The 26,567-nt window shown below is 54.3% G+C and overlaps 2 long non-coding RNA genes across 5 annotated transcripts in view; both read left to right on the forward strand.

Annotated features, from left to right (window-relative positions):
- LOC118547160 (uncharacterized) overlaps nucleotides 1–26,567 on the forward strand; it is a 62,273-nt gene that overhangs the window by 9,132 nt on the left and 26,574 nt on the right. For 2 of the 4 annotated variants that reach the window (XR_013445243.1, XR_013445244.1), the window contains exon 1: nucleotides 25,354–25,586. The exons of the other annotated variants lie outside the window; for them this stretch is intronic. This is a non-coding gene — a long non-coding RNA (uncharacterized LOC118547160). Of the gene's footprint in view, nucleotides 1–25,353; nucleotides 25,587–26,567 lie in introns of those variants that run through there. 4 annotated transcript variants of the gene reach the window in all.
- Nucleotides 1,268–17,375, forward strand: LOC144380901 (uncharacterized). The gene is made up of 3 exons (XR_013445241.1): nucleotides 1,268–3,593; nucleotides 16,453–16,611; nucleotides 17,295–17,375. It is a non-coding gene; the product is annotated as an uncharacterized LOC144380901 (long non-coding RNA).

The raw sequence follows: 26,567 nt of genomic DNA on the forward strand, positions 1-26,567 counted from the left end.
TCTTTCCCTCTGGCCCATTCCTGTCCTTTTTTCATGTCCTAAATGTTCTATATATCCTCCTACATTCTCTGCAACCTCTCCTGCTCCTCCAGATGGGCTCAGATGGGGACAGCCAGAACCTTGCCTCATCCTGTGACAACCTGTGACACTTACGCCTGAGCCCTACCACTCACCTCGTTCTGATGGGCTCTGACAAGGATAAACTGAATGGCTTCAATACCGTAGAGGTGCTTTTGCTTTTCAGAGGGACCATCCGAGCTGGACCCCCATGTTAGCAGGGCCCCCTCAGGTTCCTAAGGTCCAGACCCTTCCCTGATGTCTGGGCTCGCCTTGATCCACTGTGCTGTATTCTTTGCTGCCTTGGTGTCTCAGTAATTCCTGACCAAGCCAAGGGATTTGAAGCTTTCTTGCTTTCTCTAAGGACTTGCCTGTCAAGGAGAATTAGTTTGAGAGGAAATGGGAATAAGGATTTGATGTGAATTTAAGGTAAAAAATCTCCAGGATCTGAAGAGAGTGGGTGTGACAGCCAATGCAAGCCTCAGGGACCCCGATGGAGATGTTCACACAGGTGCTGAACTGTGTGCTGACCCCTGACCAGGGAAGCACCTGCTGGGACCAATTAGAATCTCTCTTTCTGGGCTGAGTTCATTTGCATAAACTCAGGGCCCCCAGGAAAAATCTTCCAAATGACCTATTCTTTGCTAAATGAAAAAGGTTCCTCTTCTTTCTTCAGCTGTCAGCTCATAATGGCTTCCTGGGCAAGCTCGTGCTGGCTCCTCAGACCAGGTCCCCTCATTTGGCCACACTCCTTTGTCCTCTGCCTTCTCAGCCACATGCCTCAGCTCACAATTATTTGTGCTTTCTCCCAGACTCCAGCACCAAGGACAGGGCCTTTGCATTGTTTAATCGCCATTGGATAGCCCATGCTTAGTGCACAGTAGGTGTTACTTGCTCAATGAACAGATGTATTTCCTTCCAGGACACCTGTGTGCCCCTTCGTGAGCCAGACCCTATATAAGGCCACTCATGGGCCATTTGGCAGAAGGCTAGCCAGTTGCTATTTTCTTTAGCTTTTATCATGGTTAAGTCTCTGCTTGTTTCTGGACCCGCCCCTTAAGGAGCTTACAGCTGAGCTGGGAAGATAAGACGTAAGGACATGAAAAGATTATTTTTATTTTTGGAAAGTTGAACATTTTAAACCAACATCCCATGAGGCTGTGGGGTTCGGCTGGAGGCAGAACAGGCTTATCCAATTTGGAATCACTGAGAGAGTTCCAGGAAGGCTTAATTCTTCATCCCTTTTTATTTTTGAAATTCTGCAGAGATTGAGATACTGAAGTTAGGACTGGGAGAAAAGCAAACGTCGAAATGTCAAATGATGTGCTGGAGAGAGTGGGAGCTTTCAAGATAATGCCTGAGGGACTAGATTTTGGGAGCCCTGTGGGACATCTCAGGGTCTGGCTAAGGCGTGTGATCAGAACACCATTCATGGTAAGCTGTGTGCATATTCTGGCTCCCATTTCTTAGCTGGCCGGGTATCCAGTTGCTGGAATTTGTGAAATAAATGACAACAACAGTAGACACATTCTCAGGTGCTGCCTTTGTCCCAGGGAGCTTGGCAGAAGGCGCTAGAACTTCTAACAAGGAGCAGACGCCCCACGGAGCTGGATGAGCATGAAAACAGAGCCTCCGTGGTGCAGAGAACTCAGGTTGTGGTGTGGGGAACTTAAAGACACAAGCTCCCCACGTTCTCTTTTATCTCCTTCCAGGGAACCCTGAGCATCCGAAGGAAGCGGGGCAATTGTGCCGAGTGGCCATGGGGTGGCAGTATGGAATTAAATCCTTGAGCGTGTTCTGCTCACGGCTCTTAGTCTCGAGTCAGATGCTCCTGGAAGCTGGGCGTGCAGCCCCAAGCAGGCTGCGAGTTGGGGCAGGAGCAGCGAGGATTCTCCCTTAATTTAATCGACCCGTGCACTGAGCTGAGAACGTGTCTGCAGTCTCTCAGCTTGGGCAGCTCCCCTTGTACGGAGGCTTCGGGGCGTTTATTCGCTAAGCTGGGAACACGCTGATAAAAAGTTAATTTCTATTTGCTGTTGCTCGGTAATTGGATGAACATGAAAGCAATTAAATATTAAAACATACAAACAAATAACTAAGTCACTGTAATTAGCCAAAGTTTGATCACTGTCATATTTATTTAAGAAGAGGTGATATGTCTCAGCAGGTGACATTTTAAATACCCCGGGCCTCTCTGGTGTTGTCTTTGGAGAATGCTGAATAATGTACGGAGAATTTAATTAAACCTTGTTGTAAATCAGCTATGATGACAGGGAAATGACAGCCACATGTTGAAACGAGAATTAGTCCACAGCAAGGGATATTAATTAACTCCTTTTCTGAAGGCCTTTGGCACAGAGTGGCATTTAAAAAAAAAAAGAAGAGGAAGCAACCAATGCTTTGACATGGGGAGGAGACTGTGCCTGTTATTATTTTTATAATCATCATTATTACTTATGGCTGGAACTTCTTCAATCGCCCAGATGGAGCTAACAATCAGGACACCGTACAATGAGATCAAATAATCCTTTCCCTGGGAGCCAGAGACACAGGTAGACAGCAGCACACAAAAGGATGCCAGGGGATGAGAGGGTCCCTCCGGAAAACACAAGCATTTTCATACGCGGCAGATTCCTCTCTTCCAGATTTGGACTCAGGGAGAAGGTACAGAGGTGTCGGAAGCAAATGCACAGACCTCGGAGCTGAGAGAGGCCACGGAAACCGAGCGGCCTCACCCTGCTCACCTCCTGGAGGAGGAGACGGAGGCCCAGGGAGGTTCAAGGACATGCCCAAGGTCACGGGCTGATCGGGGCACCGTGGGGGTGAAGCGTGACCCCGCGCCCCGGTCAGCGGAGTTTCCATGAACTGCCTCCCCGGAGTTCCGAAATGCTGAGGATGTGGATGTGCCAGGGATGGAAAGAGGCTGCCGTGAGCCGGGGGGTGTCCGCAATGCCGCGTCTGTCCGCTGCTAAAGCTGCAGGTGCAAAGACTGGAGCAGACGGGGTGGTGCGGGGACCCCCGCTCGGCCTCGCCCTCGCCCGGAAACAAGGCTGGATGCGAAGACGAATACTTGGCAAACAAGTGTCCCTCCGCGGGGAGGGGACATCATCGCTCTGGGAAGAACCCTGACCCTCCACTGAGGACGGGCCACTCGGCGCATCCCACCACCTCGAAACTGTCCCTACATTACAGGAGCTGTGCGGTCCCTCCACCAGCGACTGGGTACTGGGCCGGGGGACACATCCTCCGCTGGGAAGTGTAGTCACGTGACTGTTCAGGGCACGTGGACGCCGCGTGTGCGGTCACGTGCCTGTCACCCTATTGGCTCCCTGGGTTGGTGATGGACAGCTGTGTCAGCCAATCAGGAGCTGGAGGGGGGGCAGGACGTCAGTTGCAGTAGAGACCATCCCAGGTGGTCCTAACCCAGTATGTGGGCGCCCGCGGTCTTCACACCCCTCCCCAGGGCCGGAAGTGGCCGGTTCAAATAGAAGCCAGCCTGCTTGGGAGAGGTGGCGGCCTTGGCTTCGGTGTCTCAGGTGTGTGTGTGTGCGTGTCCCCGATGCTGGGACCCTCAGCGGTCCCCGGAGGAAGAGGGCTGGAAACGGACGTGGGAGTAGGCTGACAGCCTTCTTGGCAGAGTCTAAGATGCATTTGTGTTGAGAGGAGAACCAATGTCCCGTGGGTTTGGTTTGGATGATGTTATCTGGAAGGTCAGGGACTTAACAGAAGCTTAGCTTAATCCCCGGGGCCCCGCAGTCCTTGTGTCAAAGTCACTGACCCAGAGGCACAGGGCCTTGGCGGGGCACGGGGAGCCCATCTTATCTGGGTCAGCCCGAGCCGTACACGCAAGACAACAGCATTTTTGCTGCTTCCTGAGAGAGTTTGAGGGGCAGTTAGAAGGAGAGATTCTTGTGACTGGCTCCCCTCTGAGCCGTAGTTCTTGGCTTCTGCAGAAGCCATGCTCCACAGCTCAGCTGTTTGCGGCCTCCGGTGAAGTCTCACCGGACTTGGGAATACCGGGAGATCAGCCCGGTGTTTCCAGGGGAAAACAAACCGGTGGTATAGTAACCGCCAGTTCTTCCCAAATAAAAACCCGCACCAGGTACTGGGTGGGGCGGTGAGTTCAGCGGGGAGGAATCCGGGTCCTTCTGGCTCCGTCTTACCTTGCAGGATTCACCTGCAGCTTCTATACCTCCCTCCTGCCTGTCACCAACACCTGTGAGCCTGGTCCCCGTGCTCCACCCTCTCCGCAGGTGGGCATTCTCAGGCAGGCCCTGCCCACCCGTTCTGGCCTGGGAGGCGGCCCCCTCCACGCCCGATCTCCATCCTCTGGTCTCTGGGAGCATCCTCCTTCCTGAGCTGCCTGCCTCCCGGAATGTACCCTTGCTTTCCCAGCTCCCCCTCCCCCGCCGCCCTGCCCCCTTCCTGCCCTTTCCTCAGCATGGCTTGGGGTTCTGGAGTCCCCAAAGAAATGGAGACAGTTGACCAATTCTGAGGCTGGATCCCGTGGGTATGTCCAGGGGCTCCCAGGACTGACCTGTGCTCTCCTCTGGCAGAGGGCCAGGTGTGTGTGGTTCTGGAGGGGTCAGGTCCCTTTTCAAGGCCCCACAGTTGATTCTGACAGGCAGCCAGGGCTGAGAACCCCAGGGAAGGTCCTGGGAAGAGTTCAGAAATGGGGAGATTTCTCTGGAAGCTGCCCTGCCAAGAGCACTATTTTGGGAACATAGACTTCAGATTCAAACCTATCTGAGCTTGGCTCTCTCTCGGCTGTCCCCTAACTGACCATGTCACTTTGGACTAGTGACTCCACTGGCCAGCGCCTCAGAGCTTATTAGTAAAATGGAAATAATTCCTCAAGGAGCGGAGACTGCCGGAGCCAGCTCAGAGAAGCAAGAAGGGTGTTGACTGTAAGAATGGGAGGGCCTCTGGAGCCGCGCATGACACCCTAGTTCAGCAGGTCACTGACCCGTCCTCTGGTCTCTCTGTGGGTAAATGCACGGACCAGCCACTCAGAGCAAGACTGAATCTCTGTGCATGTCAATTCCAAATTCCCAGGGTAGGGCCCCTGTCTGTCCATTTGGCATTCTGTCTCTTTGCTCCCAGAGCATCACCTCTGTACCCGGGATTGCTGTGGGCCAGGCAACTCTCCTGAATGTTGGAAACATCCTAGGAGCTGGAACACATCCTCCCCAGGTGACGGTACATTCACTTAATAAAAGCAAGATGCCTGTGTTTGAAGAGTAGACTGCGTGGTGGCCCTAAGCGCGGACAGGAGAGAGCTGGGCCTCCCCTCTGTCCTACCCCTAGGGCCGGGCACCAGGGATGTGCGGGGAGTCTATTACTTCAAGTGGAGGGAAGAAGGTCTCTTCCCAGGGCTCTGGGCTTTGCAGACCTTTCCTTAAACAAACAGGAGAATTTATTTGTCTTCGGTCAAACTACACAGAGGTCAAGGGGCAGGTGACCCCTTTTAGTTTGGAGTGATGGGGTCACTAGTTTATTTGCTCATGGGCCCAGATGATCCCCGGTGGGGGGAGAACTGGCTTGTGGTGGTTAGACCTCAGCCCTTGGCCTGCTTTGCTCACATAATCCTGACGGCGCAGACAGCTGTGATGGTGGTGGGCTGCTAAGTGGCACCCAGCGCCACCCAGGTGGCCTCCAGCTCTTCCCTCCCAACACTCCTCTCTGCACACATTCTTCCTTAAGTCCCCACCTCTCCTCTGCTTGGTCCCTCCCCCGCCTTCCCCACCTCTTCTCCTAAGCTGTCACCCATGTGGGCCCTCCGTCTTTCTCAGCACGCTGGGTGACCCACAAGGATGTTGGCACGTGTGCTGCCCAGCTCCCCTCTCAGTGGATGGCACGAACCTCCCGTGCAGGGCATGCCAGAGAGCCTTACTGTTAATTATTTGACTTGGCATTAGCACCCTGACTTGAACACATGCCACATGTGTTGATAATAAATGTTACCTTCCTGTTACAAATTTATATTTTAATGAGGTCAGTCTGATTCATATTTTTTTTTTTTTAATTCTGGTTACTGGGGTATAATTTGCATGCAGTAAAATTTACCCTTGTTAGTGGCCAGCCCTGTGAGTTTTGATGAATGCATACAATTAAGTAAAGAGCACCACAATCAAGCTGTGTAACACTTAGTTCCCTTAGCCCAGTGCAAAGCTCCCCTCCCCTTGGTCTTTGGAAACGAATAATCTGTCATCTTTCCCTATAGTTTTACCTTTTCCAGAATGTCCTATGAGTAGGCTCCTACAGTGTGTAGCCTTTTGGGTCTGGCTTCCTTCACGTAACATGATGCATTTGTGCATCATCTGCGCTGAGTGCACGGAGGCTTGTTCCCTTTTATTGCAGAGTCGTATCCTGTTGTACAATTTATTGCTGCTTCTTTATCTGTCACCAGTTGAAGGACATTCGGGATGTTTCCCATTTTTGATGATGATGACTAAAGCTGTTGTAAACACTGCCATGCAGGTTTGTGTGGAAGCACAGGATGGATTGCTGGGTCGTATGAGTGTATGCCTCCAAGCGGTCCTCCCAGCGTGGCTCTTCCACCAGCAGGACGAGAGTCCCACATCCTCACCTGACAGCTAATGACGTTGAGCATCTTTTCGTGTGCCTATTTACCTTCCATATACCTTCTTCACTGAAGTGTCTTTTCAAATCTGTTGCTTACTTTTAAAAATTGGGTGGTTTATTTTGCCTTATTAAAGTTCTGAGAGTTCTTTAAATATCCTGGACATGAGTCCGTGAACAGAAATATGTTTTGCAAACATTTGCTCCCAGTCTGAGGCTTGTGTTTTTGTGTTCTTAACAATGTTTCTCAAAGAGTGGAAGTTTTTAGTCCAGAAGTCCAGCTCATTTTTTTTTCTCTTATGGAGTAGGCTTTTTATTTTGTATCTGAGAAATCTTCCCCTAATCCAAGATTTTCTTCCATGTTTTCTTCTAAAAGTTTAGGTCTGAGTTCCTTGTGAGTTTGTTTTTATATATGGTGAAAGATATAGGTTGAGATTCATCTCTTTTGCTTATGGGTGTCCAGTTGGTAGACCGTTTCTTTAAAAGATTGTCCTTTCCCCACTGACATGTCTTCATGCTTTATAGAAAATAAATTGACCATCCTTCATTGGTTTTGAAAAATTTGGCTTAATGCTTAATGTGACTTGAAGGTCTCCTTCTAAGTTGTTTACGTCAACAGTTGTTTGTGGTGATCCTAGATGGAAACAAGGCCTCGCAAAGATACGTAGATCCATCCAGAGGAAGCAAGATGGGGCCTGCACTACTAAACCAAAACACTTGTTTTTCAATCCCATCTGACAATTGTGTGGGGTTTTTTTTTTATTTGAAATTTGTTGGTTTCATTTCCATCTTTCCTTATGTCAGTCAGTTGTTCCCACAGTCTTGGAAAGTGTTGCACATTTCATATCTTTAACAAATGAGTTCAAAACCCACAATACTCTTCATATAAAATATTTTTAGAAACTTGTTAGGAAATTGCTTCTGTTATATACACACGTATGAGATATTTTTTGAACAGGTGGCAATGATGATGCCAACTTGACTCTACTGAGGACTTTCCACCTGTCTGGTGGTTTTCTAGACGCTGAGCACCATACCAGAAATGTGTTACATGGATAAGGTGAGGGGCTAATGCCCGAGCTTTAATGAATATGTGAAACCTGTGTTCTTTGTCAATTGTGACTTATTCCACACCTGTAGGGTTTGACTTTTCTATTCAATCCATAGTCTTTTTCCCCCTAACCTGTTAAAAAATGTTGATGAAGCTCTGCCTTTGGAGACTGGGAAGGTGATGTTCTCAAATGGTAGCTCCCAGTTTCCCTGCTGTTTCCTGCTATGGTGGGCGCATTCCTGGCATTCCTTCCTTGCGGAGATTGTATGTTCCTGAGGATCTTGCTTCTTTGAATTCTACTCTGTTCCTCCTTGGAGGTCCCCCTACCACCCCACCCCCCCAGACTTTTATCCAGCACGAGTGAAGCTGTCTTTGACCATAGAGCTGAACGCATCAGACAGTACCAAAGACAGAGTGTCCTCTCATCTGGCAGGTACTGGAGAGTAGGGGCAGCTCTGGGGACACCAGCCTGTTGGTCCCTGTGGACAGCCTCACTGAGAGCCACACCTGCTTAACCTGCGTGTCTGGGATGCAGAGAGGAGGCTTCTCAATGAGTCTACCTACCAGTGTTGGAGTGGTAGGTCTGCGTACCCCCTCAGGTTTCCTGTGGGTCATATCCTGAATTTGGGGTTTGCATACTTTTGCAGGCATCTCTAGCCCTTTATTTTATGAGTTTGGGGGAGCCCCTAGAATTCACAACACCAACAAGTGCAAACTTGCTTTTCTCTGGGTGCCCCCTTTTTTCCCCCTCATGTAGCACCTTGGTTCTTGGAAAGGTGCCCTGGAGAGCTCACTGTAATGTTGGCTTTCATGAGTTCTACAAAGCCCTATGAACCCCCCAGTACCCAGCAAGCACTTGAGTGAGGATTTTTGCCAGCTCTGCAGGCTTAATAGCTCAGGCACCATGGAGAGAAATGCTATGCAAGAATTTCCATGCTCCTCTTCCCTCCTGGGTGGGCTGTGGCCAGAAGACATAGAAATGAAACAGGGAACAAAGAGAATTGGGTCCTCCACATGCGAAACTGCAGAGAAACTAGGATTTGCTTTGGAGGGGGCCAGAGGACAGACCATCTGGCTTCCTAAGGAGTTGGCTGAAACAGCAGGACTCTGCTTTGGCCTGTCTGGATGTCTCCTGTTCTTCCCGAATGGAGAAAGCAGATCTTAGAGCTGCCCAGCTTTTGAAGAACAAACTGAACTGGGGCCATCTGCTGGTCACTTCTCCCGAGGGTGCCCGTGTGCGCTGGAACCAGGACCTTCTGATACAGAAGAACCATGGCAGCCATAATGCGTGGGCGTGCGTGCACACAGGCTTGTGTTTTCATCTCTAATTTCTGCCTCCGATAGGTCCCAGGTGGCTGCTGGCAGCTCCTCAGGGCTCCATGGTTTCATGGTCATATCCAGTAAGAGAGAGAGAGCCTCTTTGTTCCAACATTCCAAGCGAAGGTTCTGAACTTGCATTAATGAAGCTGCATTCGTTAACATGCCCACCTTTGGGCTAATCAGTGTGACAAAGGGATGGGAACTATATAGGGTGACAGCCTGTGTCATGTGCTTTATCTCTGGACCCAGCAACGGAGTGAGGTTCCTGGGACGCGGAGAGATCCCCACTGTGAGAGTTGGAGGCTGCTGGGAAGAGGGCTGGAATGCTAGGGAGGCAGCCAACCGGGCTCCATCCTACTAAGGTTCAGAAGACCAGAGACAGATGTCCACGCCCTGCAAGGCAGGTGCCCACAGGAACCAGGCTAGGGTCACCTCAGAAGCGTGGATGTTGGTGAGTCTGTGGTGTGTAGGGGCAGGGGTGCCCTGGCCCACCGGCTGTTGGCGCCATTGGACGACGAGCTTCAGCCCCCTTGCTCAGCCCACTCTGTCCACACTCCCCTGCAGGGTCTGACGACTCTCATCTAATCCTTCCATTGTCGGCCTTTGCAAAGGAACAGTTCCATCTGTTGAAATTCTGCTGCTTGTTTCATCAACATTAGGTCGGGATACTGGGATAGATAGTGCAGACATCCTTGGGCATGAGGCCAGACTCTCTGGTTTCAAATGCCAGAGCCTCAGTGTTCTCCCAAGAGAAATGGAAGTATCGATCAAAACTGCCTTCTGAAGACGTCTGGTGGATTCGGCAGGCTCCTGGCACATCCTCCTAGTGTGTCCGGGAGGTCATAACCCCCCCACAGACTGGGGGCTTAAACCATAGACCTGTATTTCTTACGCCTCTGGTGGCTGGAAGTCCGAGATCAACGTGCCTGCAGATTCAGAGTCTGGTGAGGGTCCTCTTTCTGCTTCTCACTGTGTCCACACATGGAGGAAGGGATGAGGAAGCTCTCGGGGTCTCTTTCATAAGGGCACTGATCCCATTCATGAGGGCTCCACCCTCATGACCTCATCTCCTCCCAAAGGCCCCGCCTCCAAATACCATCTCGCTGGGGGTTAGGATTCAAGCTAGGAACCCCACGAAGACACGAACATCCCATCTACAGCAGACGTCAAGGGCTTCGCCGGGGGGTGGGGGGGACCCTGATTTGGGCACAGGGATTGGAACTCTTTCGCTGGCTTTCACTGGTCCACGGGGCCCCAGCCCAGAGGGGCAGGAGGTGGTGGTGTTGGAGGTGAGAGACATGGAGAGGGAGAGACGGGGTGGGAGAGGGGGAGAGAGGGGAGGTGAGAACTCCTGCGTGCTTAGCATGCCCTCTTCGGTACCCGAGGTAGCTGCTGTTAAAAATAGAGCCGTACTTTGCAGAGCGATTCTCAAATGACACCCACCAAGTGCCCATTAACTCATCAAAGTGGTGATTCCAAATTGATTATTTCGAGTGTAAGACATAATAACATGTTCATCATGGAAAATAATTAGCGGTGGAGTGGGGCCCGGGATGGCCTGCTGCCTGCCTGCCTGGCGCCCCCACCCTGCAGCCGCGGGGCGGGGGGAGCTGGTGGGCTTGGCAGGTGGGCTACCGGCTTTCACCAGGGGGCTTCAGTGGCTTCGGATCGATCCTCACCCCTCGACCCGGCCCCCACTCGTGCAGCGCTGCCCCCCCACCCCGGCAGGGGCCTCTCCTGGGGCAGGGCTTGGGGCGCCCCAGCCCCCTGGCCCCCGGCCAGCTCCGTGGCAGGCAAGGCTCTCCGTGTGCCGAGTGGGCAGTAATTGGCTGGGCTCCAGCTGGGCGCCTGGGCTCCGGATGACATGCATTTCTCACTCGGGAGCGCAGAAGCCCGCACCTTCACACCGTTTCCTTGGAAACCAACTTGCTCTGGCAGCAATCCGCAGTGACACGCACGCACACACACACACCATGTGCACACGCACCACGAGCACACACACGCACGCACCACACCACCCACACCGCAGGAAAATCAAGTGCCACGGGCGGTGTCATCGTGCCCCCGGCCACCCCTTCCCCACATCCCTGCGGGCACACCCCCCGCCAGGCTCAGGCCCTGCAAAGGCTGGTTGGAAAGGCCCGCCCTGTGAGCGAGGGAGAGGAGCTGGCTCCTCGAAGTGCTGCTGAGGAAGCAGATTGAGCAAGATGTTTATGGGCACTTGGACGGGAAAATGGCTCCCGAGGGGGCGGGAGCGGGCAGCTCAGGAAGTGGGGTGGGCTCAGGAAGCACCCCAGCAACTCCTGCACGGCGAGGCCTATGCAGAGGGTCCCGCACGTTCTGCTGCCCCTGCCCGCCTCTCCCCTCCCCTGCCCACCTCCGCCTCCCCCGCCCACCTCTCCCCTCCCAGCCCCACTTCTCCCTCCCTGCCCCCCTCCCTCCCTCACCCACCTTTCCTTCTCCCACTTCTCCCTTCCCCTACCCACCACCCCCTTCCCGCCCCCTCTCCCTCCCCCGTCCCCCACCCACCTCTCCCTTCCCCTCCACGTCTCCCCCCAACTGCCCCCCCTCCCTTATTCCCAGCCCCCCCCCCGCTGCCTGCAGAAAGCGCTTGCAATGGGAAACCCTTGGGAAGGGCTGTCCTCAGGTTTGGGGTGATGGCCACATGAAGGCAGTCTGGGTAGCGTGTGCTGTGGCGGACCCCCCAGGGGCCCATCCAGGCTTGGGGATCACTCGCCCCCAGGTCTCAGTGGAGTCCTCCTGGGGGACTTGCCTCCAGCTGAACAGAGCGGCCTGTGTGCCGGCCGGGGGGGGGGGGTGTTGGAAGCGCCTTGCCTCAGCTGGGGAGCCTCTGGCTCCAGCTCCAGGGCTCCCAGTGGGGCCGCGAGTCTTCCCCGAGCCTGCGTCAGCTCTCCAAGAGCATGGGCGACCTCCTGCACCCCCGAACTCTGTCTCCAGCCCGCGGCCTGCAGGCTAACCGTGCCTGGTGTCCGTGTGTGATTTCTGAGCACCTTCTTTCCTTCCTTCCATCCTTCCAAAGTCCTTGGAACACCTACTATGTGCTGAGCACCGTCAACCAGACAAACAAGCTTCTATTCTCATGGAGCATCTGTGCAGGCTGGCGGAGGCAGAAAAGAAAGGAACCGTAGGAAAAATATCTGATAGACGTGTTCTGCTCAGTTAAAGGGATGATGTTCTAGAAATTGGCAGGGTGAGGCCACCTTCCTCAGGTGGTCGGGAGGGTCTCTGTGAGGAGGTGACATATAACCTGACCCTTCAGCAGAGAGAGGGGCCAGTCCCGCGCAAACCTTTCCCGGCACAGGGAGCAGCAAATGCAAAGGCCCCGAGGTAGGGACAAGCCTGGTGCTTTCAAGGGGCAAAAAGAGGCCTCAGCGGGGGGGGAGCAAATGGGGACACACCACAGGACGGGGTGAAGTGACCAGTGTGATTTCATTCATGCTATTTAATTGTTTCATTGAGATAAAATACACATAGTGTAAAGCTTACCATCTTAGCCACTTTTTGAGTGGACAGCTCAGGGGCATTAAGTCCATTCACCCTGCATGCGCCCATCACCACTGTCTGTCCCCAGAACTTTCGTCTCTTCCCCAGTTAGATCTCTGTCCCCATTAAACACTGGCTCCTCATTTCCCGCCCCCGCCCCAGAAGTATTCTCCTTTCTGTCTCTGAGAACTGGGCTGCTCCAAAGTAAGTGCCTTATGTAAGTGGAATCATGCAGTATTTGTCCTTTCGTGTCTGGCTTATTTCGCTGGGCAGCACATTCTCCGTGTTCATCCACGTTGTAGGAGGTGTTAGCGTCTCCCTCCTTTTTAAGGCTGGATAAGATTCCCTTGGGTGTCTGGACCACATCGTGTTTATCCACGGACAGATGCTCTGGCTACCGTGAGGAGCGCGGCTTTGAACGTGGCTGCACCAGGGCGGGGTCCCGCGGGGCCGTGAGCGGCACGGCTGTATCCGTGTTTCAGCCAGATCTCTCGGGAGAGGACGGGTTGGGTCAGGAGGCCAGTGAATCGTGGGTGGGGGAGGGGCAGGGAGGGGAGGATGACCCCCCTGGGGCTACTGGTGACGACCGTAGGCCTGAACCTGGGGTGCGCGTGATGCACCATCGTGCCCGCTAGCCTGACTTCGAACAGAATAGATGAATTTTTGCCTCTTTCAAAATCTCATGTAAATAAGATCATACTTCTAGCTTCTGTGCCTCAACATCATCTCACACGCGGCTGGAGATTTCTCATTCTTGTTGCTGCAAACCGTCCAGCTGTATGTAAGAAGCTGTGCCGTGTTTATCCATCCATCAGTGGATTTGGGGGCATTTCCAGGTCGGGGCTACTCCGAATAGCGCTGCAGCGTACATTGTTGTCACGTATTTTGGCAAACACGGGGCATATTTGTGTGGGGTGCGAGCCTGGGAGTGATCTAGCAGATTCTAGCAACGTCTAGTTGTACCACTTCCTATTCTCACCAGCGCGCCAGGGTCTGGCTGCTCCACGCGCCCCCCACACTCCCCGCCCTGCAGCCACCCGTGCGGCTCTGGTGACGGTGTCCCTTGTGGATTTCATTTGCGAATCCCTGGTGACTCGTGAAGTTGGCCACCTTTTCATATGTTTGTTGACCATCATCACTTCTGTGAAGTCCCTGCTCAAGGTTTTGGCTCATTTATATATTAAATTGTCCTAATGACGTGTAGGCGTTCTTTCTATATTGTGATGGTTAATTTTATGTGTCAACTTGGCGGGGCCACTGGAGGCCCAGAAGCTGGTTAAACCTTATTTCTGGGTGTGTCTGGGAGGGTGGTTTTGGAAGAGATGAGCCTTGGAATTGGTGGATGAGTAAAGTAGATGTCCTGCCCCAACGTAAATGGGGATCATGCCCTCCACCGAGGGCCCAAGTAGAACAAGAAGGTGGAAGAAGCTTGCATTAACTGCCTGGCCGGTTGAGCTGGACATTGATCTTCTCCTGCCCGCAGTGTTCCTGGTTCTCAGGCCCCAGACCCAGGCTGGAACCTGTGTTATTAGCTCTCTGGCCCTCAGACATTCCAACTACACCACCAACTCTCCTGGGTCTCTGGTTTGCAGAGGTCGGACCATGGGACTTCTCAGCCTCCACGGTCATGTGAGTGCCCTGTACTAAATCTGTTCCTGTATGTGCATATAAAGAGACAGAGAGAAACAGACAGAGGACGTCTTTTTAGTCTGTGTCTGTGCCTTGCCTTTCCATCCTCCTAATCGTATTGACTATCGGGGCTCCTGGGTGGCTCAGTCGTTAAGCGTCTGCCTTCGGCTCAGGTCATGATCCCAGGGTCCTGGGATCGAGCCCCGTGTCGGGCTCCCTGCTCCGCGGGAAGCCTGCTTCTCCCTCTCCACTCCCCCTGCTTATGTTCCCTCTCTTGCTGTGTCTCTCTCTGTCAAATAAATAAATCTTTAAAAAGAAATCGTATTGACTATTGAGGAACAGTAATTTTATTTATTTATTTATTTATTTATTTATTTATTTATTTATTTATTGGCTCCAAGCCCAATGTGGAGCACAACGTGGGGCTTGAACTCAAGACCCTGAGATCAAGACCTCAGCTGAGATCAAGAGTTGGACACTTAACCGACTGAGCCACCCAGGAGCCCCAGAAGTTCTTCATTTTATTTTATTTTATTTTTTTAAGATTTTATTTATTTGCGAGAGAGAGAAGGAGAGACAGCATGAGAGGGAGGAGGGTCAGAGGGAGAAGCAGACTCCCTGCTGAGCAGGGAGCCCGATGTGGGACTGGATCCCAGGACTCCAGGATCATGACCTGAGCCGAAGGCAGTCGCCCAACCAACTGAGCCACCCGGGCGCCCAAGTTCTTCATTTTAATACCTTTCCCTTATGGTCAGCACTTTGCGTCTTGCACTAGAAAGCTTGGAGTCTCCCCCAGTGCGGAAAAGGCAGCAACACGTGTGTGACGTTCCTGCCCAGGAGAGCCCACCGGGGACACAGCCCCCAGGGTTTGCACTGGGCTCTCTCTGCCTGGCGCGAGTGGGGATGCCAGACCCCCGGAGAGAAAGCAGGCGTTTATGTAGCATAAACCACATTGCTCCTTCCTTCCCGGTGCAGGGGCGGGGTGGTCCTGGGATCTGCGTGCCCAGCCTTGCACGCACACCTCTCTAAGGAGAGCAGCCTCGGGCCCGCCGTGCCTGTCCCGCCGCATGGCGAGAGCGCCATTTCACAGCAAGATCAGTTCCTTCTTCTTGCCTAGGATTTAGTGCCTGTCGGTTCTTTGTGTTCTGCCAGCTGGCCTAGAACTCGAGTGGGCGCGTCCGGCCCCGGGGTTCTTTCCCAGTCCCGAGGACACCTGACATCGCACTGAGAAAGTGATAGAATGAGAGCAGTGGCGGGTGTCGGGGGAGTTCCTGTCCTTCGGAGGGTCTGAGCACAGCCTCGGCCCCTTCCCTAGGACAAACACACTCACACAGCACACACACACTTGCACACTCACACACCACACACACTCACACGTGCTTACACACTCACACAGCACACAGAGCGCACACGTGCTTGCACACTCACACCACACACTCATACGCTTACACAGCACACGCTCACACACAGCTCACATGCTCTCACACGCTTACACGCTCACACACGCTCACACACAGCACAATGCTCACACAGCACACACATGCTTACACACACACAGCACACACATGCTTACACGCACACACGCTCGCACACAGCACACACGCTCACACACGCTCGCACACTGCACCCTGACTCACACACAGACACACACACAGTGTAGGGGGGCCATGGGCCTGGTGCTCCTCCAGGCACCCCAGCTTAAGCCATTAACGTGGCTCTTAGGCTGAGAAGGGGCACTTGGGGAGGGAGGGGTCACCCAAAGTTAGGCTGGGAGGCCCAGAGGGAGCGGCAGCTCTGCAGTCCCTCCGCCAACTTGGCCAGAGGCTCGGAGGGACAGTGTCTCCCGTGCACCCCAAGTGAGCTCCACCAGCTGCGGGGACCCCAGAGCATGAGGCTTCCTTGGAGCTCGCCATCATACTAAGCACGTGACCCTATTATCTCAGTCGGCCCTCCCACAGCCCCGTGGGGTAGGTATGTGTCTCAGAAGGGCAAAGTGAGACCCGGGGAAGGTCTCTTGCCCGGAGTCACATAGGATTGGGGTCCAGGCTGTCTGGCTCCCGAGGTCCCAGCACCTTCAATGGCACTGCTGTTGGGGGTGGCCCAAGGTACCATCTTTGCCCATTTTCCTGTGATGTCCAGCCCCTCAGGGAGACCCTGAGCACGTTTAGCCAGTCGTTTCCTCGTGTCCTCAGCACGGCCCGCCATCCTGGGCACTGGTCAGAGAAGGGCACCCCGGGCAGTGCCCCCTTCCTGCTGGCACCACAGTCTTGCTTGTAATCAGTAACCTGGTTCTCCGTCCTCACTGAAAGCTTCCGTCTCGGAAGGTAGGGGGAGGAGGAGCTGTAGCTGCGACGAGCGATGACCACAGCCAGCGTGTGCCAAGCACGGGACCCACGCCCTCCTGCTGAGTTCTCGCGTCTCCCTTTCGAAGACGGTGCTCTCAATTGTCTCGTGAACAGGTACAACAGGTAAAGACATGGTGGCTCCAAGAGGGTTCAGTGATTTGCTCAGCGTCAAGGTGTGAAAGCCGGGCTGGAACCCAGCCAGCTGGACCCCCGATTCTCACTCTCACAGTGCATGGCCTCCCGTGGGTCCCTCCCAGTAGACACCTGCCAGCCGTGGGTGCCACATAATCGCAGCTGCATGGATGGGCGCTGGGCAGTGGACATGGCCAGCTCGTGTCCCTGGAGGGCTCAGCAGGTCTTTCTTGGGCGGGTGGTGTTAGGAAAAGGGCTCCCACTGTTGCTGGTTCTCACAGAGCATGAGAGAGTGTCATGGTTGGAAGTTCCAGCTTGGTCCTAGTGCGGGCCCCGGAGTGGGGACAGACTCCTCCCCGTGGCCCCTCACTCTTCCCACGCCTTTCTCATCCCGGGGGGCAAAACCCTGCCATCTGGACTTGCCCACTGGTGAGCTCCATCGTACAATCCGTCACCAGTGAATTCACTTTGTCCTTGGCCGCTCTTCCATGGCATCCCCCCCACCCCCCATCCAGATGCCTCCTGAAGGCACCAAGCCTGGGTGGTCACCATGGAGGCTGCAGCCAGGACTCCTGACGGATGGGTCATCGCATCCTCCTTCCGGCCCCTCGCTGGGTCTTGGTCTCAAATGCCTCTTCCTGCAGCTCTTCACCCTCCACCCTCTCCTCTTCCAGAAATGTGAGACTCAGAGAGAGTAACTGGTTGTTTCCGGTTGAACAGCCGGGTGGAGGCAGAGTTCTTGGTTCCATCGTCCATCCTCGGTGAGTGAACTTCCCGGGGCAGTGGCTGTCCTGGTTTAGCTGCCCCTCTCCGCCTCGGGGAAGAGGCCACACGTTTCCCTGTCCCGCGTGAGGGACGTGCTCAATTCCTCCGGTGTTGCCATGAACCACTGACTCTGTGTTCCTTAGAGACCTAGACAGATGTGTTTGAGAATGAAAGCTTCCAGGCTGAGGACTTTGTATATCAAAGGGGCTCGATAAAGGCTGGTTACATCAATGCATGCTTTCCTTGGCTTTCCTCGGCTCTCCCGGTGGCCAGGAGGAATATCATGAATTCCTTTAGCTAACAGTCCTTTCCTGGGGAGCAGTCAATTTCATGGGGCCATTCAGAGGAAGGAAAGCTGGTTGGTGCCTGTCTAGCCATTCAGAGTCATGTCCTGCCCCTTCTGTGACGGGAACCGTCAGAGTGTATCTTGGGTCCAAGAGGCGTAAATACCGCAAAGGCGGGATTCTTGTACTGAGTGTCTCCAGCCTTTACAATAGCACATGGCGCCTAGTAGGCCCTCGGTCAACCAACAGGGAACTGGCAGGGACAAGAAAATACTCCTGGGACCCTCCCCCACACCGACCTCTCTGTCCTTGCTCATCAGTCTGTATCAGCGTGGCCATGAGAGTGAACTTGGCTAGTGAAACGATGTTGCTCCTGGACCATCGTCTCGAGGGCCAGTGGCCGGACCAGCCCGCATGAGCCACATCCTTGGGTTTCAGGAGTCAGCCTAGGGGGCCACGGCTACGGAAGACCCTGGCTGATGGAGATAACATTTGATAAACGGGGAGAGCGCGCCTTCTCCCTCCGCCCCTCTCTTAGATACCTGGCGTTCTTTATGGCTTTGCTCAGGTAGATCATTCATTGCCATAAATTTTCTTATCTCCAGTGCTTTTCCAATTATGGATAACAACAGAAAAGCAGTTATTGGTTTCTAAAAGGTCATCAAGATATAGAGCCCGTTTGGGAAGGGAATGACTTACGCAGTTGGCTTGTATAAATCTGTTGAAGTTTTATGCACAAGTTGGACAAGAAATGTAAGTGAGATTCATAAAATATATAAAGATTTATAGCTCCTCGGCTGATGAAAATTGCCTCTCCTTTTGCTGTTTGTGTAGGAATTATTTGTTCTTTCCAAGTGTTTTACATATGGCTCTTGAGCCAACAAGGCCTCGTGAGTGGCCGGTGGAATCCCGAGGGTGTAGCGACAATTAGTCACGGCGAATTTGAACCGCAGGCCGGAGGGGGTCTCAGAAACCACGGCTGATCTGAACACGGAAGATGCTCAGATCCCTCCATGCGGCGGATGTACTTTGGGCCCCTGCTGACGGAGGACACAGACGCTCACAGGGATGGCCCACTAGCAGGTCACCGTGTCACCCCTCTGAGATAGCAGGTGGACACGGGGGGGTGGTGGCTCTGGCTGCTTAGCATTTCTCAAGGTGGTTCTCAGACAACCCGCCTTGGACTCAATGCAGTTTCTCAGGCTCAGCCCCAGGGAGCTGGGTTTTCCTGGTGGAGCTTGGGCCTGGGCAGATGCATCCCACCGGCCACACAGGTATTTCATGAGCACCCTGAGGTGTGAGAGCACCCTGCGGAGCACTTCCCTTTGTCCCCCCTTTTGTGGACAAGAGATGGAGGCTCAGAGCAGTGAGTGACACAGTTAGGGACCTCGGCCTCCTAGGGGCCTCGAGGAGTAGGAGGAGGAGAGTGCCAGAACCGGGGTCACCATCAAGAGCTCCAGGTGAGTGTGTCCTTCTCGAAGCTGCTACAGGGAGGCTCGTTAGGAAAGGTCATTTCCCCTAGACGACCCTCAGGGACCCAGCCCAGGGACTCTGCTCCTCGTCAGCTCTCTCTCGCCCTGCCCTGCCAGCATCCTCAGTGGGGCGGTGGGCGAGTGTCTCACACCTGGCTTTCTGGGGAGAGAAGCCCTGACGTTCGCCAATTCTCACCATGGCCAACTTCAGGCTAACGGACGGGACTTCTCTGAGGGGGGTGCTTGGGAAGAACTGTGCGGGTTTGGCTCTGGTAAGCTGGTCTGAGCTGGCTCCAGCCCCCCACGGCGTCTGCGTCCCAGGAGATGAGTGGGGTGGAGGCAGAAACGGATCAGGCCTGAGAAGGAGGAGGCTGGCTGGTACTTTGGGGCTGGGCTGACGAAGGGTCATGTCCAGGAGGCCAGCGGGGGGGCTACCCGCATGTGCAGGGTGGCAGCTAGCCTCAGGGTCCGAGCAATCAAGGACGCCCAAACGGCCCTGGGGCACATGGTGTAATGCTCCCCCAAGGGCACAAGAGGGTCGCTAAGCCCTGCCGCCTGGCCTCAGCTACAGGACTGCTTGCCGCCGGGTCACAGACAGGGGCTTCTTATGCATCTGGAGAAGAAGAAGGGAGAAGCCAGGGATTTCCTTGCTGATCAGAGCTGACGCCTCCTGCCAGGCACAGGGCAGAGGTCAGGACAAAGTGTTAAGTCTTGCTTTTGAGACCTTCCTTCTGCGGACTGGCTCCACCCCCTTGTCCGTCTCTTGCTCCTGTCCCTTCCCACCCAGGCCCCACACCCTGGTGAGAGCATGGGACCCGGGGAGCCCCCTCAACTGCAGAAGCTGCCCGCCTCCTGGGGCTCGCTCAGGCTATGCCTTCCACTGCAGTGTCCTCCCCACCCTGGTTACGGTCTGTGGAAACCCTAAGCTTTCTAACGGCTCTCTGCAAACGTTACCACTTGGTGAGGACCTTTCCAGTCCCCCTCCACCATGGAAAGAACCCCCCCGCCCTTGACCCCAAGACACTGGGTGCCTTTCCAACAGCGGGGATGACATCTTCCCTGTGTGGTCACGTACGCTTTCCAGGGACCTCGACGATGTTTCCCTCCACGGGGGCTGTTCATTTGGCTTTAGGACTCTAGGTCAGGCAGCTCCCCCAGATCCGTGGCCCCCATAACATGTGGGCCTGCAGCCTGGGACCCTGCTAAGTCTGCTTTTACAAAACCCGTAAGCCAAAAACACTAGCAGGGATGGGCGGGTGGGCCAGGCAGGCCTGGCTGAGGCCCCAGGGCACCCCACGTGTAGCTCCTCTAGGTAAGTCTGTCCTGCCCACCTGTGCCTGAGCCCCACAGTGAGGACGCACAGACCTGGAGTCCTGGCTCGGACCCGTGTCCACCTTTCTCCGGAGGCCTCTCGTTCACCTCCTTCCCTGCTCTCCTTCCCAGAGATGCGCTACAGGGCAGTGGAGACTCCAGCTGCCGGCGTGAGGCGGGTGGGCGGCCACCCTCTGCCTCCGGGAGATGATCTGTCGGAATGATTCGGGACCAGCTATGGCACACGGCCATGTCGCGATGGGTCACGGCCCCGCCACAGCCAGAGCCGCTCCTTGAAGACCCGCCGCGGCCCTCCCATCCTGGGCTCGTGGACAGGCCCCTGCGATGGGCAATGCCTGCCGATGCCGTGCGCGTCTGAGTTAGTCCTCGGGCAGCGACCCTCTTCTCTCCTTCTTCCCTCCTTCCTTCCACGTGTCATGCCATCGGAAAGAAATTCATTTGCTGGCTAAAAACTCAGGCCTCGGGTCAGAGAGTCCTGGGTTCAAATCTCAGCTCCACCGTGTCTAATCCTCGTGACTGATGGTGTCTGTCTCGTCTGTTCCTGTGGGCCTTAAATGGGATAATGCAGACAGGACTCCAAGCGGTGCCTGGCACAGGGCAGGGGTGCCCCGCGGATTATCCGCAGGCTTCTTGTTATAATAATCCCTGTTAGCAGGCAGCCCGGCCTCTCTGATCACAGAGTTTCACCCACTGTCTCTGCACTGCCTCTTTTTTCTTCAGCTCTCTCGTGTGTGGGTCTTACTGCACTTTGCTGAAGTTGAATCAGAGCTCACAGGGGAAGGGCCCTCACTGTGCCCAGCACACAGTGGGCGCTTTACAAAACCACTGTGCCTTCCAAGAGTCTGGGGGCAGCACCCCCTAGCACAGTGCCGGGCACATCGTGGGTCCTCCGTACCAGAGCTGAGGGGTTAGCCCTGTGCCCTCTCTTCCTCCTTGTGCCCCCCTCCTCGGTGTTCTGTCCTTCACCCTCATCAGGGTGAGGGTGGCACACAGATGAGCTCCAGAAGGTTCTCTGTCGCCCACGGAGGCAGGGCAGCAAGACGTCAGGAGAAACAAGTTCTGGGCCTTGGGGTCAAGGGGCTCCATCTCAGCCAAGACGAGGAGACAGGACTGGCTCTCGGATTGTCGTCCCATGTGATGCCCAGCTCCGGCCCACCCAGCCTTCTCTCGGGTCACAGCCCCGGCCCCAGGTCTGACACCAGGCCAGAGCGAGATCTCATCTGACTCATGGGGGTCCATGGGAGACAGGATGGGGGACAGATTGTCCCCACCAGGGCTCTTCTCAGGACAAAGCCCAGTTATGAGGCTGCATCGGCTGGCAGGCTGATGAGACACTGAGGGACGGGGTGCAGGGGCATTTGTCACGGTGGAGAATGACAAAGAGGAAGCCCGTGTCTGACCTGGGCTGACACAAACCCAGAGCAGGGGGGCGGGGGGCAGAGACGCAGTGTCATTTTTCAGCACAATTTTCCTCCATTTAATGTCCCCATAGATTCTGGGACCCCATCATCTGATGGCCCATAGAGATGTTTTATGGTGCCAGGGTGTCAGGTTCCAGGAGAGGGAAAAATTAACTGTGAACTTACTGTCCTGCAAAGACCCTCATTGTCGGCAGAATACCAAGTTGATTTTCTTTTGCTTTTCTTGGAAATGTACTCAAGGTGAGGAAGATAAATGGGATTTGCAAACCTCCTTCCGTATGTAAAGAAAATGAAGAGGCACTCCCCCCCGCCCCCCCAAGGCCGCCCTTCCTTCTGGTGCGGCGGAGCCGGGGAGCACGTCTTCCCACTCTCTCCAGGCCGGATCGCAGAGCTCCTGCAACAGCAGAGCATCTGATGCTAGAGATTTCTCTAAACCTTATTCTTCTCAGCCTCCCCCCCGCAGTTCTGTCTGCTCGGCTCTGCGATCGGGAAGGCCTGAGGACAGAGAGGGAAAGTTCTCTGTCTCAGAGGGACCTCGTCCTTGACTCCGTGAGGGAGAGGCTTCATTTTAGAACGCCATTTCTTGGCAGGGAAGAAAAGCAAAGAAACCCAGGTCACATTCAAGTGGGGGCCAGTGCACATGCTCAAGACACCCAACATCGTGGGTTATCGAGAAAGACCTTCGGACAGTGAGATCACACCTCACACCCGAGAGGATGGGTGGAACCAAGGGCCTTAGTAACAGGTGCTGACCAGGATGTTCCAGCATTGGAACCCTCGTGCGCTGCTGGGACGGGGTGCGGGGCGGGGGGTGCGGTGGGACGTCAAATGGGGTGGCCGCTTCGGAAAACAGTCTGGTGGTTTCTTAAAAAGTTAAACATAGGATTACCTGTGGTCCAGCAATCCCACTCCTGGGTTTGACCCCAAAGAATTGAAAACACGTGTTTAAACCAATACGTGTACGCACATGCTTGTAGCAGCCCTGTTCACCATAGCCCAAACCCGCTGTCTGTCACGCATGCAAGCACGAACGAAATGTGCCGCATCCATACAGAGCAGTGTTACTCAGCCCTCAAAAGGAAGGAAGCGCTGACCCCTGCTACGATGTGGACGAAGCTCCGAAGCACTGCGCTCAGTGAAAGCAACCAGTCACGCGCTGTGTGACTCGGCTCTCATGAAATATCCAGAACAGAGTAGGGACAGAATGCGGATTACTGGGTGGCCAGGGTCTGGAAAGAGGAGGCAATGGGGAATAATGGCTTAATAGGTATGGGGTTCCCTTTCGGGGTGACACGAATATTCTGGAAGTACATAGAGGGGTTGGTTGCACAACATTGTCAACGTACTGAAAACCACTGGATTATTTGTTCACTTTGAAATGGTTAATTTTATGTTGTGCAAGTTTCATCTCTGTGAAAAGTATATTAAACCAAAATTTCAAGCAGGGCCCTGAGAAGCAAGCTCTGGGAGACAGGCTGCCTCAGGCTGAATTGTCGCAACTAGAAGAAAGGTTGGCTGTGTTTTCCTCCAGAATTTCCTGCTTCTCCCATCCCAGGAATGAAGGCTTGGTGGGAACATCAGGTAACGCATACAATCCGTTCTGGGAGAACCTTGGGAACCAGCCTGGACAGAGCCAAGAACCCAGGGGACACAAGAGGGTGATTGTCTCCTCCTCTGCTGCAAGCCCCCCGCCCCCACCCCACTCACACACAACCACCTGCCCAAACCACCAGGCTCTTCTGCCTGGGCCAAGCCGGTCCACGAGAGCTGGCACAGGCAAGGGCGTGGGCAGCCAGCTGGGGGTACAACGCCAGGAAGCCGAGCACGTGGGATGCACGCATGGCCCCCAGGAGACATGGTGCCCCTGTCTCCCCCTTCCACCTGCGGGCTTCAGGAGGACGGCCCAATTTCTCTGCTTCTCTCCCTTGCAGTTGGCCCGGGGACGACTTTCAGGCTGGCTTCATAAATGGTGTCTATAGAAGGAAGAATGAAAGAGTCTTCCTTCTGGATGGTGTTTGGGTCCCAGGCAGCCCCTAAGATTTTCCACAAGGATGGTGGGTGGTCTTCTGCCAGCTCATTCTCCCTGGGACCATTCCTTGGAGCTTTCCTTGTTGAACCCCACCACGGACTGGGATTCTGAGAAGACTCTACCTGAGTCTTCACCCTGATGCCCTTATCCTGCCACCACCCCCATCTCCATCACCTGTCCCCAACTACAATCTTCCCAAGTGTCTCCTGGTGCCCTGGGGAACCCCTCCTTCCTCTGCTACATCCCTGCCTGGTGGGCAGAGAGAGGCAGGTCCCCAACCTCCCGGGCCTCAAGGAAACCTCTTGGAACAGAAGTGGCTCCCAAGGGTCATACTAAGATCCCACCCTTCTTGCATTAACCCATAAAGACAGAGACCCCATAATGGACGTGGCCACTCCCCTGACAGGAGGATCCAGGTACAGATACAAAAAATTGCACTTGATCTTCATCAACTACAGCCCCCATCCCACCCCCACTGCCCCCAGCAGTGGGGCCTGAGTAATCCTCAGCAAGAGAGGATAATTAATTCGAAAAGGCCCACATCCTGGGGCCTCGGCCCTTTGACGAGCGAGAAGGGGAGGCAGGGAGAGGAGCTAAGTCTGTCGGAATAATCCCTGTCTCGGGGCAAGATTGTTCCAGTCTTAATGAGACCCCCGGGCATTATCCCTGCATGTATTGTCTATCGTGGCCAGGAAAAGGGCGAGACCAACTTTATTTCTGAATTTGGACTGACTTAAAGAGGTGGCATCACGTTTGAAGGGCACCCAATCAATCTGTTACCCTCACTGCATGAAATTGTATTTGTTTGCCACTTCCTATCTCGCTGGGCGCAGCTGGGCTGTAAGTCATTGGTGATAACATTCTTTATTATGCCGTCCTGTTTATGAACTGTGCCTGGAAAGAGATGATAGAAATATGCAGCAATATGCAAAGGGATGAGGGGGGGAGGAGAAGGGGGAGCAAATGCTAGTTGCCAGGGCAACAAAGGGGCTATTTTGGGCATCGGATTTTGCGGATGATGAAAAACCATTTCCTTGCAATGGTTGGACTCTCCCCTCCCCCCTCCTGGAAGTGATGAACGCAGAATATTTAGGAAGGGGATGGCTTGATTTCTTAATTAAAAATTATTTTATTTTTCCTTCTACCTCCTTTAAAAATGGATAAAAAAAAAACTAAGGGTGCTGATAAGCATTCTTGAGTGGAAGGCGAGCTTTCGTTCTGGTAGACAGAGATGTGTGAATAATTTACTAATCTTCACTGATCCCCACCACCTCCCCCCACCACACACACCCACCTCTTTTTACCTACACCGACTTAACTCTGATAAACTCCCCGAGCAAAATCCCCGAGCTCTGGACCTCAGCAAAATCTCAAAAACCTGCAGGTGTTTATAAGCAGCCTGAATTCCAATGAGTTTCTTGCAATTTGGCTGCCACGGAGATGGCTGGAGCTGAGCAGAGCCCGCAGCTCTGGGCCCCGGCGTCTGCACAGACAAAGGGGGAGGAATCCTGCTGCAGCCCCTCCAGCCAGGCTGCAGATTTCCCGGAGGAGGGACTCGCCCTCTTCGGGCGCTGAGCCCCTTCGGCAAGCCCGGTTCACTCTGTGCCCTCCGGATCTGTGCCCGCGGCAGGCCATCCCTCGGAGGCTGGGTCCGTTTTCACGGGTAGGAGGAGCTGGTGGGTTTCAACCTTGCCGCCTCCCTATTGTTGCTTCACTGGTTCTCAAAGTGGGGTCCCCTGACCAGCAGCAGCACCACGTTGCCAGGGGCCTGTTACACATGCACGTGTGGGGAGAGCCCTGCTCCAGACTTGCTTAATCAGAAATCAGAGGTGGGCTCAGCAACCTGGGCTTTTAACGAGCCCCCCTGGGAGATGCTGAGAGCCATGCAGGGTGAGAACATCTGTGTTAGAGAAAGGCGGTGCCCGGTGTTTATTGCCCTGCCCCGGCACCCAGCACTTACCCACCTCACGGACGGACGTGCTCAAGAACTAGGTGTCGGATGGACGGAGCTGGGGAGGCTGTCCTCAAATCCGGCCTCTTGGCCATTGGCACACCTGCTCCCCAGTGCGTCCGGGGGGTGTGCGAGGAGAGGAGGATGGTGCGCAAGCAGCAGGTAGTTTTCCCAGGCCAGACACCCAGACATGCTCCCCCTGCCTGCTGAGCTCTGGTATCAGGTCTAAGACAGGCTCCTGGGCCCAGGGAGCATCTCGCAGGACCAGCTGGTTCTGGAAGATTCCATAGGTGTCAGAATTGGTGGGATGGCAGGGGAGGGGTGGGGGGTGGGGCTCTGGTGCTGTGGTCGGGATGGGTTTGTGCCTTGAAAGTACTTTTGTGTACCTCTGGCTTTGAGACAATGGGCCATGCTATGTTCTTCCCAGTGGCTTCCTTCTGCCTACTTCCTCCACCAGAAAGAAATCCCCCGAAAATGTCTTTTGTGGGTGAATTGTAGGGAGATTCTTTATGATAAATTAGGTGAGAAGGTGACTGGTGGCTTCAAATGTGGGCCCTTCCTGTGGGGTGTCACACATGAGAGCATCATTGCCCTGAGCCCGAAGAGAGCACTAGGATTTCAACTTTCTTATAAAAATGAACTTTTAATTGCACATCATCCAAGTCATACATACTCGTGCAGAAAAACTGGAAA

Source organism: Halichoerus grypus, chromosome 2 (genome assembly GCF_964656455.1).
Source record: "Halichoerus grypus chromosome 2, mHalGry1.hap1.1, whole genome shotgun sequence".
Taxonomy (NCBI): domain Eukaryota; kingdom Metazoa; phylum Chordata; class Mammalia; order Carnivora; family Phocidae; genus Halichoerus; species Halichoerus grypus.